This window comes from Periplaneta americana, chromosome 9, assembly GCF_040183065.1.
Source record: "Periplaneta americana isolate PAMFEO1 chromosome 9, P.americana_PAMFEO1_priV1, whole genome shotgun sequence".
In the NCBI taxonomy this organism is placed as follows: Eukaryota; Metazoa; Arthropoda; class Insecta; order Blattodea; family Blattidae; genus Periplaneta; species Periplaneta americana.
This window is the reverse complement of record NC_091125.1, coordinates 83708955-83724167: the sequence shown is the minus strand read 5'-3', so window position 1 is coordinate 83724167 and position 15213 is coordinate 83708955. Positions and strand designations below refer to the sequence as shown.

The 15213-nt window shown below is 32.6% G+C and overlaps 1 long non-coding RNA gene across 1 annotated transcript; it reads left to right on the top strand.

Annotated features, from left to right (window-relative positions):
* The first annotated feature begins 2903 nt into the window (after positions 1-2903).
* Positions 2904-15012, top strand: LOC138706147 (uncharacterized). Its single transcript, XR_011333917.1, has 3 exons — positions 2904-3090; positions 8615-8678; positions 14124-15012. It is a non-coding gene; the product is annotated as an uncharacterized lncRNA (long non-coding RNA).
* Positions 15013-15213: the final 201 nt, after the last annotated feature.

Here is a 15213-nt window from a genome sequence, read left to right as displayed (position 1 = left end):
ATCGAAAAATGAAAGTGAAGATCTGCCAATAGGTAATTCTACTTCAAATGAACAATAAAAATTTAACTATATTTGTGTGGGATTATTTTAAAGGCTGGCATCCCGTTCTTTAAACTACGTACAAAATCTTCACTTTAAAGTTTTTATTGAAAAATGCACAACTAAAAAGTTGCCAATCTATGTAACATAATTATTTTAAAATACGTTACGATAGCACATTGCATTAAATAAGACAGATGTATTTAGGTTACTTTCATTTTAATATATTATTTATTTAATTTTCTATAAATGTTCTTATGTAATCCATCGTTCCTTGCAAGTAGGTTTATGTTCATTAGACGACCAGCATACAGTAGTTGTACGAGTATAATATTAAAACTCAAAGATCCGTGCCTGATTCTAAACAAGTTCAACATACATTCAGCAGTAAACAATGCTTCTTGAGTTTTGATGTTTCTATACCTCCACCTTCTGCTACTAGCAACGAAGCCTCAGTGTATACTCCGCGTTGCAGTCAACTTAACTCATCGGTCCTCAAGATGCTGTGTCTGGTTATAACTGAAACTTGGAAAATTCAGGTGGCCTAAATTTTGTTTCTGGGTCTGTACATAAATTAAGTACACTTCCATGTTCATTTCAAAATTTTCCACCTTGAATAATTTTAGATGTGCAGGGGGACATGATTTTGAGGGAAAACACGTCGCTTTAGTTTTTGAGGTGAAGTTCAAAACCACTGCTAATTTAATTTTCTGTTCCATCCCTTCACCTCACCTACTCACACTTTTGAAATTTAAATGTCACTCCCTTTATTCTGACTCATCATTTTTAAGGGAATGAGAAATTCTATTCATCTGCAGTAAATAAATAAATAAATAAATAAATAAATAAATAAATAAATAAATAAATAAATAAATAAATAAGTAAGTAAGTAAGTAAGTAAGTAGATAAGTAAGTAAATAAGTAAGTAAGTAAATAAGTAAGTAAATAAGTAAGTAAATAAATAAGTAAGCAAATAAGTAAGTAAATAAGTAAGTAAGTAAATAAGTAAGTGAGTAAGTAAGTGAGTAAGTAAGTAAGTGAGTAAGTAAGTAAATAAGTAAGTAAGTAAGTAAATATGTAAGTAAGTAAATAAGTAAGTAAATAAATAAGTAAATAAGTAAATAAATAAATAAGTAAATAAATAAGTAAATAAATAAATAAGTAAATAAATAAGTAAGTAAATAAGTAAATAAATAAACAAGTAAATAAATAAATAAATAAGTAAATAAATCAGTAAATAAATAAGTAAGTAAGTAAATAAATAAATAAATGAATAATTAAACGAACGTGCGAATGAATGAATGAATGGACGAATAAATAAATAAATGAGTGAATGAATGGATGAATGAATGAATTAATATATAAATGAATGAATGAATAAATGAATAAATCGTTCCTTAAATTTATGAGATAGATCCAGAAACATAACATTTAATGAATGACTATAATACAATTACAGGAATATATGCCATTTGTAACAAATGACAATATAAACAGAATCACAACAATAATTTACGGCCTACTGATAAATACCCAAATGCGGCTAACGAGAAAGACAGGCTACGACGCGACGTCACATTCTTAGTCATAACGTGGCCAACATTGAACAAATTTATATATAAATGCACGTTTAACATGAGTTTAATATAAAAATTCCTTTGCTTTTTAGGACTTTGAACATGTATTTATATTAAGCGATTGTCAAGATAGCCATGACTAGAACATGATAACCACGTGACTCCGATTCATGCCGAAGCCTGGCTTTCTCGTTAGCCGGGCTACTTAAAGAACCTACACACGATTTGACCTAAGATGTTAAAGCGTGTATAAAAATTTAAAAATAAAGCAACAGGACAATTCCACAACAGTAACTCCAGTCATACCAGACAAACAATAGATTTGTTTTCTAGTAAATATGCAGTAATAGCACAGTATCTTCATCTCTATCTCAGAAACGACGGATTGAATTATTATTATTATTATTATTATTATTATTATTATTATTATTATTATTTTTTTTTTTGGTAGAGTTGGGTAGAGTTTTATTATTCCCTTTAAAATTACGTGTCTGAAAATAGGAATGTAAAAATGTTCAACATTTTTATATCCGTTACTTAACAACATTATAAAATCTGAGAGGCTATCTGTCGATATAATTGGTAAGAACAAAGTGAGTTAGATGATTCGCCATGATCTTACATGACATTCATTTTACAGTTGTGAAAGACCTTAAAAAATCCCAACCAAGAAGTCAGTTCAATCGAACTCGAACCCATGCTCAAATGCAACCTAGGTGTACGAGTGCGGCTCGATATCAATAGAGCATACCGGTAACCAAAATTCAATTATTGTTAATCATATCTGTGATAGTAATTTTTTGTAAGATTAGAGCGTCAAATTTCTACTTCCAGAACTCGCGAGACTGTGGTTTATGGCGGACAAACGAAAGTTCCCTGTCATAATCGCCGTTTTTCATGTTACTAAATGGAGATATAAAACTATGTATTCATACATACATGCACAGATGTAATGTTATACAACATAGTAAAATATAGTGCTATGTATTGTATGTCCAAGTATAAGAGAATAATATGCGTAATTTCATTGCATTGATTTTTTTTTGTAAAATAAAACACAGTTGAAAGATAACTGAAGCTGTTTTTGAGTCCTCCCCGGAAGTCGGCATGAGTAAAGTAATCTAGAAATAGACTTTTGATTATCTTATTTTCTTCTTTCTTTCTGAGGGGAATACCACATCCTTTATGGATGCTGTTTGCCCATTACTATAATATGCTACGTTTTTCCTTATTCCGGCTGCTGCACCCTGATCTTATCTTGTTAGTTCTTTTATAACAAAAATATCTCTCCTCTATTGCATTCTGACATAAACAAGCGGCTAACCAAATTGCTTGCATCGTCGCTTCACCAAACGTGCCAGCGAAGAATTACGAAGTCATGCTATTGTAGAAGATTACATACAGTAAACAAAGGAGATTGAGGGGAATAACTGACGGTTGAAGAAAATAAGGAAATAATTTGATTTCGTCTGAAGTAAGTAAATGTTAAATTATATTTTAAAATTAAATTGTAATTTTAGAAATAGGTTTTATTTTATTTTTTTTCAGACAATTACTTCAGATTATGATTAATTTATTTCTTGAAAGGGAAGGCTAATTTTATATAATCTATAGTTTAACACGTTTTAAATAATTATGTAATCACATCATCTTCTATCATTGAAGCCGTAGAGTACAGGGTGTAAGAGGTATAAGTGTCGTCCTTTTCATAGTGGTCGGGGACAATCTACAGGATCAAAAATGTCCCTACAACATAGGGTCAAAACTTGATAGTTTTCCCAGAAAAAATATTTCTTCTCTTATTTTATTCGCGTTATACTGCTTATATCGTTAGTAAAATTACGAAAACAATTACATCAGTAGGTATATCTAGCAAAGAGTTAATATTACTTACTTACTTACTTACAAATGGCTTTTAAGGAACCCGAAGGTTCATTGCCGCCCTTACATAAGCCCGCCATCGGTCCCTATCCTGTGCAAGATTAATCCAGTCTCTATCATCATACCCCACCTCCCTCAAATCCATTTTAATATTATCCTCCCATCTACGTCTCGGCCTCCCTAAAGGTCTTTTTCCCTCGGGTCTCCCAACTAACACTCTATATGCATTTCTGGATTCGCCCATAGGTGCTACATGCCCTGCCCATCTCAAACGTCTGGATTTAATGTTCCTAATTATGTCAGGTGAAGAATACAATGCGTGCAGTTCTGTGTTGTGTAACTTTCTCCATTCTCCTGTAACTTCATCCCGCTTAGCCCCAAATATTTTCCTTAGCACCTTATTCTCAAACACCCTGAACCTATGTTCCTCTCTCAGAGTGAGAGTCCAAGTTTCACAACCATACAGAAGAACCGGTAATATAACTGTTTTATAAATTCTAACTTTCAGATTTTTCGACAGCAGACTGGATGATAAGAGCTTCTCAACCGAATAATAACACGCATTTCCCATATTTATTCTGCGTTTAATTTCCTCCCGAGTGTCATTTATATTTCTCAAATCCTTATTCTAGCAAAGAGTTAATATTAGTTTAAATAAATATCTGTGTGTTCTATTACGTTTTCGTGAAATTAAATAAAATTGCATGCTTAAATTTGTTAATATTCTGGCGTAAGAGACGTGGCAACGTGTTCAGCAAGCAGTACTCTGCACAGACGTGCGTACATGTCAGCTGAGTTCAAGCTCCCTGTCCATAGCTCTACTGCCGAGCGGATGACAGTTCGGTACCAGGTATTCGATAAACAACTTACAATGTCATTCACAGTTTAGGAATAGATCTATCATTTATGTTATTAATTTATGGAGAAAGTCGTCGTAATTCAAGTAAAGCAAGAAGGATGTACCGTCAATGTTTTCCGCAATGAAGGTTACCTAATCGGCGAACTTTTGTAGCGGTTTCTCAACGATTATTAGAAACTACCTTACCTTGTTTCAAAAATCACGCAAACGGAAATTTCTTTAAAAATGGTACTGCTTTATGGAAGCGGGAGAGATTAAAATGTTGCATTTAAAAAAAGTTCGTATGATTTTGTGCAATAAACCATTATTGTTTATTTTTTAGACGTAGGTACAATAAAAAATGGACCAATATTCCCAATATTGTTAGATAAAATAAAACTTTACCATAAAGTTCTATTAATGAGGTTGAAAGTTTGTATTTGCTGTTCGTTTTATATAGCCTAAACAACAGTTGTTCTGGTCCTCCCCTGCATTAGAACAGAGCATCTGTTTTGTACCGGTATGTCTGTAGCTATCCGCTTGAACTGTACTGTGTACTTGTAAACTTCCTCCTCCACATCCAGGAACGTTGCCAAACGCCTAATATTGTAAACTTTAATAATCAGTTAAATATTGCAATTAGAAAAAAATTGTGAGGACATTTTTTCTTCCTTATGACATGAACAATCATCAGTTAAAATAATGGCTTTTATATCCCTTACATCCTCTATTCTGTTGTGAGCTCATAAACTTCATCTAGCCCTCAGCCTGCCTATGTTAGTACAATATTTTAAATTCATTAAGTTAATTGTAATGCTATATTGGTTTGTTGCTAACATCTCTTGTCATCCATGATGGTCTCGTGGTTATCATACTGGCCTTTGGATTTGGGTTGATTTTTTTATAGTACTTTCATTTTCATATTGTAATAAATATAAGTTTAATATTAAATCCTAATTCCTCTAAATAAGTTTATTGCCAGAAAAATATTGATATATTGTAATAAATATAAGTTTAATATTAATTCCTAATTCCTCTAAATAAGTTTATTGCCAGAAAAATATAATACGAGAGTATTTCTTTTGATAAACTGAAAACGTACTGTACATTATTAAGTACTGTAAAAGTCTAGATATATATTCTAGATTTTTTACTTTTATACGTATGAAGATAGCGTATAATATAATTTCACTTGGATAATAAAATGTTAGTTGAAAGTATGATGTATATCTCGCAGTTGTACAGACTTACGCTTATTTAGAAATAACAATTACATCTCGTGCTAAGTTTATTTAAAAACTTATCTGGAACAGAATTTCAACGAAATTTTATGTAAGTTTTCAATTAAATTTAACGAAATTCGTGTTGGGATAAAATCAATTATTTCGCAGTCTTACAACAAAATCGTACATGCTGTTGTATTAATACTTTTTCAGTAACAGGATATAGTCATACGCATCGTATCTATGGCCACAATAAAGAAATTATCTTTTTATATTTAAATTAGGCGGACAAATTTTGAGCTTGTGAAGAAGTTATAATAAACAATAATCAGTCCAAAATTCTTGAACTCATTCCTTTGAAGAGTAAGTCGGCCATTTTCCATTAGATATCTTGTCTAGTCCTAGGCCGGACGACAAGTGTAGTGAGAATGGTAGAAGTTTCAAGGACATTCTGTCTCTATCAATATACTGTGATGTGGATTTATTTCTTTAATGCAGTAAATTTTCGATTGTGTTGCAAACAGGCATTTTTATAAACATTTGATGTAGGATTTTGTTGCATTATACTATCGATATTAAAAAATCTGTCTCTATGATTATATTATGGTATTTTTAAAATGCTTCCACTAATTATTTTAGTGGGGGAACCAAAGTCCTCAGCTGTGGAGAAGAGAGTTAATTTAGGAAAAGGCGACCCCGAAATGAAATCTGGTTCTCCGTAAGAGTATTTCACAACTACTACGAGTACGATTATATATATATATATATATTTTAATAACTTAGCATTATATGTAAAATACCAATAAAGAGATATGTTATTCAATTTCAGGTCCTGAATATAGAAACATCTTATAACAGGGTGTAACTGTGACTTTGTTACGAACTTTTGAGAGTGGTAGAGATAGTTTAATAGTTTAAATTACATGTCTAAAAACAATATGCATATACAAGATCAGTTAAAATGAAACAATTACAAAGATATTGCACAATAAAAAAATTCGTCAAGATTATACAACGGATTTAAAATTAACCAACTAGAGGTGTAAAATTTGAGAGCAGCTCTGCTTAAATTAAAAATATGTGATGGAAATATATTTGCAACCTTCAATGATATTTGACAAAAGTTTTTTTTGGGGGAGGATTTAGCAAGTCTACATGTTATGATATTAAAATAATTTCCTTGTCTTGTGTCATAGGAATGAATATTATTTCATAATGTTAAAGTTGGAAGATTATCTTTAACATACAAAATTAACTCTAAAATATATAAATTTATTACAGTCATGATTTTGTTTTTCACGAATAATGGTTTACAATGTTCATTAAAATCTGCATTTGATATAATTCTGTTGGCCCTTTTTTGAAGCAGTAGGACCCTATTTATAAAAGTACTGTTGCCCCATAGCAATATTCCATAGGTAAGAGTACTTTGAAAGTAAGCAAAATATGCATCACGAATATAGTTTTCAGGTACAACAGTTTTTAATCTCTTAAGGAGAAACAAAGTACTTGAAAGTTTAGTAGAAAGAGGATCAATATGAATACTTTTCACATAGCTACACATGACGGAAAATGTTCTACTTAATTAGAAACTTTTATGTGTACTTTAATTGATCTAAGCAACATTGTAGAATAATAACCCAAACCTTTGACTAAGCCATTATGAACCTTTAATTAATAGATATTGACTTAATGATTCAAATACAGTCTATTAGTACTCATTACAGTGTTCAAAATATTTTCCACCAGTCTCAATACATGCATTACAATACCGTTTCATCGAATGACACAGTCATTTAGAGATTCCTGGCGTGTTATATTGGTGTCACAGGCAATTTAATTTGTCAGTCTTGAACACTGTAATGGGCTTTGCCTCTTATGTTCAATAACAAATATAAATAAATAAATAAATAAATAAATAAATAAATAAATAAATAAATAAATAAATAAATGAATGAATAAATGAATGAATGGTGTTCCTATAACAACAAAAAACTAAGGAAAAGAAAATTACTAAATGTACAGTGCGTAATGCTTAACTAAAATAAGATTAACGTCAGCTGCCTCTGTGGCTCAAATGATAGGCGGCCCGGATTCGATCACTGGCCAGGTAGTGATGGAATTTGTGGTAGACAATGTAGAAGTTGCAGGGGTTTTTCTCGGGGTACTTCTATTTGCTGGTTGAGTGGAAGAGAAGGCCTTACGGCCTTAACTCTGCCAGCTAAAATAAATTATTATTATTATTATTATTATTATTATTATTATTATTATTATTATTTCCGTCTATCATTCCACTAACGTCCTCCTCCTCCCCATCATTTGCAATAGTAATAGTAATAGCTCACTTGTCAGCGTCGGATTCACTACCCAAGTCACCTATCAGACTTGGACAATTATCGCATGTTTAGGGACAAAGCGTGCCTAAGTGTACGTATCCGTCCCGGGTGCAGCCCTTATAAAGCCAAGCCAAGCAAGATTTTCATGTACAAAGGACAGCTACGTTTAAACTGAGGTGAAGTTCCATTGACATTGAGTTCTATGTCAGCAGGATATTGAAATCTACGCTATAAACAAGGATCTACACAGTATAAAAGCTTCCATTAAAGGAGAAAAAATTATTTACTATAGCCCATTTATCTCGCTAGAATGAAAAAAAAAAACTATACACATCAAGGTGTGTAACTATCAAACGAAATGTTTCCGGACATGGATTCCGATATGAAAATTGTTTATATTGGTCACCTCTACCACTTCTATTAGTTCGTAACAAAGTAACGGTTACAATCTGTAAAATTAGTTCGACATTTTCTCAAGAGCAACAAATGTTACTGGGAAGAGAACATATAGCACTTATAATAATATTATATGACTAGGCACAAATTTATTTAGATTGTTAATACAAAATTTTGAGTGAGTGTAGAGTTATTGTTTTAGTTCAGAATTATCACAAAACTACCGTAGGCTAAATATATTTTACTGTGTGTGATGTTCTGATGTATACCTATTAAAATTTCTAATGTTAAAATAATGTTATTACCAAAGGTTTTTTGTTACAGGATCTTTGACGCAACAGTCATGAACTTCAAATATATTTTCGTATTTCTGCTGCTGCTTTCAATGGTAATATGCAATGACATCATAATTTATTTAGAATTAATATAGACTTGCATTTTATTTTAATAGTTTTTTGGATAGCCTATATGAAATAATATTAATTCCTAGCACAAAATCTATCATTATACATTGTCTTCATATTTCACTCTCCACATGAGTGGTAAAACAAAACGTACAGTGTAGTTATTTAAAGTGCTTACGAAGGTTCAGCGCTTGCCGGCACGCGTTATAGTGAATTCGCATTGTAGAATGGTTAATATCAAAGTCAGAATTAATATGAAAACTAGTATAACTATGAAATGAAAAAAAAAAACCTTAGTATGGATTGTAACCTTGATCATAACAGTTGCTCGAAGTGCTGACCATTCATACGTAAATATTATTTACATCTTCTAGTCCAATTATGACGAACTCTGGTCAGTAGTCCGTCACTGTTCCGAATTTCTTCCGCGGCCTGGAAAATACGTTCGCGAAGAGTTTCAACATTCGGAATGTCCGTATTATAAATTCTTCTTCTCATATATCCCCCCAAAATCAAGTGGATTTAGATCTGGTGTTCTAGCAGGCCAACTAACGGGTCCAAAATGTCCAATTCACCTGCCAGGAAAAGTACGGTTTAAATGGTCACGAACTGTACGCGTAATATGCTGTAGGGCACCATCATGTAAAAACCACATGTTCCTCCTGATGATTAAGGGTACATTGTCTAGCAGATCTAGAATTATAGCTTGCAGGAATGCTAAATAAGAATCGCCATTTAGCGCGCGGGTTGAATGTAAGGACCAATTAAGAAATCATTGACGGTTCCTGCCCATACATTTACAGCAAATCTCTGTTGAAAATGATGTTCACATGTTCTACGAGGATTGTCTTCCGCCCAAGTATGGCTATTGTGGAAGTTGAAAAGACCATGCCTTTTAAACGTGACTTCTTCAGTTGCAAAGATTAGGTGCGGAAAATCTAGGCCCCGTTCAAGGAACCAATTACAAAATTCTAGTTTTGGGGCATAGTCTGCTTCTGTGAGACACTGGACTCGCTGGAAATGATGTGGTCGCAACAATTATTGCTCTTTCAAAATCCTCAGAACTATCCAATGGGATGCGTCAACAATGCGAGCTATTTCACGACTGCTTATAGTGGGGTCATCGTCTACAAGATGTAACATTTGTTCCTCAGCTTGATCTCTGGTTCGTGGTCGTCCTACTTCATACTTAGGGATTACGCACTGTAGCAACGAAAGTCCTAGAATTTGGTGGCCTTCTATTCGAAAATCTTTGTTGATATAATCTGGCAGCTTCAGGAGCATTTTCAAATGTTTCCCCGTAAATCAGTATCATGTCTAAGCATTCACGATTTGTGAACTCCGGCATCTCGTAGTTTTGAAATAAACTAAACTGTATCGCTGTACGTCCAGCTGCACTCTAATGCAATGTAAACATCACAATATTTGATCAGTTGCGAATACTACGCGAACTGTCTGCCGTCCCGACAGCGATGCCAGATTTTTAGATCTTCTGTACGTGACTCGACAATCAATCTGTGAATTTTCTAATTAAAATACTGCTGCAACGTGAACATGACAAACGTTCTCTTCGTTGTTATACAAGAAATTATACCATATTTTAAACAGTATTCGTAAAATTCGCGATCGAAATGTTGGCATAAAAGTATTATTTCTTCAAAAACCTCGCAAAAACGAGGAAAATGGTATTGATCGTTATATTTTAAGGAATCACATCTTACAATTAATGTAATACCTTACTTTCCACTCTATATTTACCCTATTTATCCATATGTTATTTTCAAGAAAGTTTTCTCTCTGAAGTTGTGGAGGAAAGCTTCATTTTCGTTAACACAAAAATTACTCGAATAGACGTCGTAATCGTGTTAGTACATGGATCTTTTGTAAAACAAATATCTTTGCTCTTTTATAATATGCATTACAGTTAGTAGATGAAACTTGAGTTCAGGCTAATATTGTTTCATTAACACGTATTATAGGTCATGAATCACGATAATGAAGATATAGTAAAATATTCTCTCTCCGTTATACAGCCGATAGCCAGAAAATCTGTTAAAAACGATACATCATTATATATAAGTTCTTTTTTCTTCAATTTCATCATCCCTTATGGTTTAAGTATAGCTACTGCTACCCTAACGAAAAGGCAGACTCCTGATATCTCTATAATAAAGGCAGAAGGAATGGGCGACTTCTATATTACCCCTTAAGGTGATTACTAGGGATCACAAGTTTAGGAAAATGGCTGTTTTGTTTGAATGTACGTATTTTAAGGCTGTTAGTTTATGTTTACGAATCACGAAAAATTAAATGTTGTGGTGAAGTTTTATATTGCCTATATTTGCCTTTTTTACAGTTTGTGCCTTTTTTTGTTTTCATTTATTCTTTTTTCCCTTTTCTGTATAGGCATATATAGTTAACAGCACTCATTATTAATTTCTTTTGCTTGAAACCGAAAAAAAACTGATAGTTCTTATAGTATACAAAGATTTCGGACACTCTATTGTGATGGAATTCTTAAGACCCTCTACCTAACTAGTCCCATCGTTCATACCGACCAGTCACCTTCTTGAGTTCAGATAACGGTTTACTTTATTATTTACCCTTCTCCTGCATAACATAGACGACATGTCTGGCTGAAGCACGCAGTCTAGGATTATCTTTGTATTTAGAGAGAAGTTACCTGACACTCCCCTACCCCCTTACGAGGTGGGGGACATGGTTGAGAGCAGTAAAATACTTTGCGAACAACTTTGAACAAATAGCACTAATTGCTAAGGAATTTTCAGAGAATGATTCTCTGTCAATCAAAGAAGCTCAGTATGTGTTTCAAGAAAAAAGACTTAAAGAAGACTTAGCATATATCGCTGCGCATTTCACTTTTGTAGCAGATACCATTCAACAACTGGAATCCAGCAGTCTGTCATTTTGTGAATCCATGTCCCTGTTTTTGAATGCAAAGAACTATTTTTTACTTATTTATTTATTTATTTACTTATTTATTTACTTATTTATTTATTTATTTATTTATTTATTTATTTATTTATTTATTCTGGCAGAGTTAAGGCCATGAGGCCTTCTCTTCCACACTACCAGAAGTAAAATACATATTGAAACAATGACAGAAATAGGAAAGTCATACATAAATATAAAAATAATTTTCATTCACATTAACAAACTTACATGGGCTATAATGAAATATTAACTAAACATGATACATAATTAAGTTATTTACAATTCATATCCTAATTCTACTTTATGATAGGCCTAAATGACAGTTTATATACACGCAGAATAACCTATAAAAATCGGCTAACAATCACAAATCGATTTCATGTAAAAGTATGTAGTTCTTAATTCTTAATTTAAATTGATTAACCGTTCGGCAATCTCTGACATGACGAGGTAAGGAGTTCCATAGACGACAAACTGACACTGTGAAAGAGGATGAATAGAAAGATGTACGGTGACGAAGAATGGATAATAAGGCCTGATATTGATTCCGTAACGTTGTAAGATATTCAAAGCGAGTTCTCAGATATTTTGGAGTAGAAGTGAATAATATTCAAAACAGAACAGATAAGGAATGTGCTATTCTACGTTCCTTTAGGCGGACCCAAAAAGAACTTCAAAAGATGGCGTTATATGGTCAAATTTACGAGTATTGCATATGAAGCGGACACACACATTATGAACACGTTGTAGTCTTTCAACTAAATTGACAGTTAGGGCCTATATTATGTGTAGTCCTGGCAAGTATGCTGCTCAAATATATGAGAACCTAGAAAGTGTTATTTCAAGAAATCCTGGATATGAAACCATTAATTCTGTGTATAAAGTTCTAAGTGGGACCAGTGGTGAGCTTCCTGAGGGGTTTAATATAGCCGGGATAGTACTGTATAAGCACATCCCAGTCAGTTCAGTGCATGTTGAGATATCCTTTTCGGCATATAAATTTTGTCCAGTAGACGTCACAAGAGCGAGTGTTTTAATCTTGAAAAGTTGCTTGTTGTGTACTGTCATTCAAATTATGAACATGGAGACGAATAAGTGCGCACTAAATTAAACACATTATGTGTGATGTATTTCTGTGAAGAGTTATGTCGTGTACTAGAAACCATTGATATTAAAGCGTGTGTAAATAAACTAAAAACAAAATAGTTTTTATGAATATTTTCTGCTACGATGTCTATTTTATTAAATTTATATTAATTGTTGTAATTGATTTCGCATATATATCGGGTGGAAGTTATATAACTGCATATTTTAATAGTTTATTCCTTGGATAGAGTGCAATAAAAATTCTAATACCATGTTAGTCCCCAATTAAAACTTTTCCCAGAAAAAATAATTTTCCCCCAAATATTAACACTGCTTTATTTGTTAAGTTCCATGCGTACGATTCTGATTTTTACTCTTATAATTAGAGAAAGTGATAAAGAATGATTTATACCTATCTAGTTTTTAAATAAAATGGACTATTTTCTTGCAAATTAAATCCAAGGATTAAATGCAGAAAATAGAAAAGATTGAAGAAAGTTGGGTTTGCAGTGAAAGACCTGCCCTTGGGCAGAACACTAAATGAATGAATAAACACATCGTTATTTTCTGCCATTAAGAAGTCGGTTAACTCTCTGCGGTGACTAGAGGGACCGCTGCTATTCAGACCGAGTGCGTGTGTGTTTTCATAGTTAAGTCGGTGATGCGCTGTTGCCAAACTACGTAAACTTCAGTCAAATTTTCTAATTAACCATGCATTTAATTACAAAACACATAATAGGTTTTTACAGTATTTTATTTTAATGCATTCTATTTCCCCCGTCAATCTATGCATTTATATCACTTCCATCCTGTATATATTCAAACTTCAGTTATATTTATTAGAATAGATTATAATGTAAAGTGACCACCTCTGTGGTGTACGGGTCAGCTTGCTGTCTATTATGCAGAGAGCCCGTGTTCGATTCCCGGTTGGGTTGAATTTTCTGATTAAGGTTTTTCAAGGTTTTCTCTCAACCGTAAAGCAAATCCAGGAAATTCGGACCACGACATCCTTGAATATCACCGGCTTCATTCATCACCAAGATCATATTTATAACAAATCAGTTAATACATCTACAGACGCCATCTAGTTCACAACAATAGAACCAGTCTCAACAATAGTACACAGACCTTCGGATTTCACCCAAAAGATTAACTAGCGATATGACTAGAGATGTTAAAGCGAGTATAAATAACAGCAATATATATATATATATCTGGAGTTACGGGCAGTGTTTGTGTGTGTGTGTGTGTATGTGTGTGTGTGTAAAAGAGAAAACTCAGAAAATGTGATATTAATTCTTACATGAAATATGCTATACAAGAACTCCTCCTCATATTGTTAGGAAAAATTATTTGCTGTATTGAAATATATGACTTTGTTGCAGGTATATGTTTCTGAAGAAAGCTTCTTTAGGAGACTGAAGCAAAAAGGAAAGAAAATCTTTAAGAAACTGGGTCCTGCTCTTATAAATAAGGGTTTGGCAAAACTAGGATAACCACGATCCTCGCTGGGTTTACTGTTGGGTTGCTGAGAAACATTGTTAATGTTTCATTGCTTTGAAATATGTAATATACAATTTAATATGTGTAATTATTGTATCAAAATCACTTTTCAAATGCCATTTTTTGAATATCTTAATTGATAGTTTTGAATCGAGGGCTTAGTGTGAAACTAACGTAACTACGAAAATTGGCATTTTTAGATTTTACATACATCTTTAGCAAAAAAGAGGACTATTATATTATAGTCCTCTTGGATAGCAAATTCGTTCTTCTACTTGGTCACAAAAATCGTAACTCAGTTCCGAACAGTCTTATGTATAATACAATTCACAACTACAAAACATGATGGTATAGTTAATGTGAAATAAGCGTATTGCCTGTGAAGAATTTACATAGATTGTAGACCTAGTAGTTGCATTAGTTTCAAATAAAGCCCTGGAATTATTATTATTTCCCTGAATACGTAGAAGTGTGTCTATGAATGAAATTAAATTGTTGACTTGTTAATTTTTATTTTGAAAATGTTTAAATTTTCTAATCAGTCACACGACATTATTTGGTTTCTTAGATTACTAAAATAACTACAAAATATATCATTTCATCTTTTAAGTACAAAGTAAAACGAGTAACCTACTCTTAATCAATTGTGAACGAGCAACCCATTTGTGAATGCATCTTACTTTATTGTAATTATTTTTCAGACGATGTTAAGATGTCATTATCATTATTATGTTCATATGTATATTTTAATAAAGCTTTTATTCATTTTTATTTATTGGAGTTATTAGTCACAATTTTTTCCATTAGCATTTTCATATACAGTTATTACCTTCAAATAAACATGTAAAGGTAAAGTCAACCCCATGACAGGCCAGATCGGTCCAGAGGGTGACAAAAGGTTAAGGTTAAGGTTAAGGTTACGGAAAATCGGAATTTAATGGCAGTAGGGATGTCAGTTCTATGTGCCCGCCG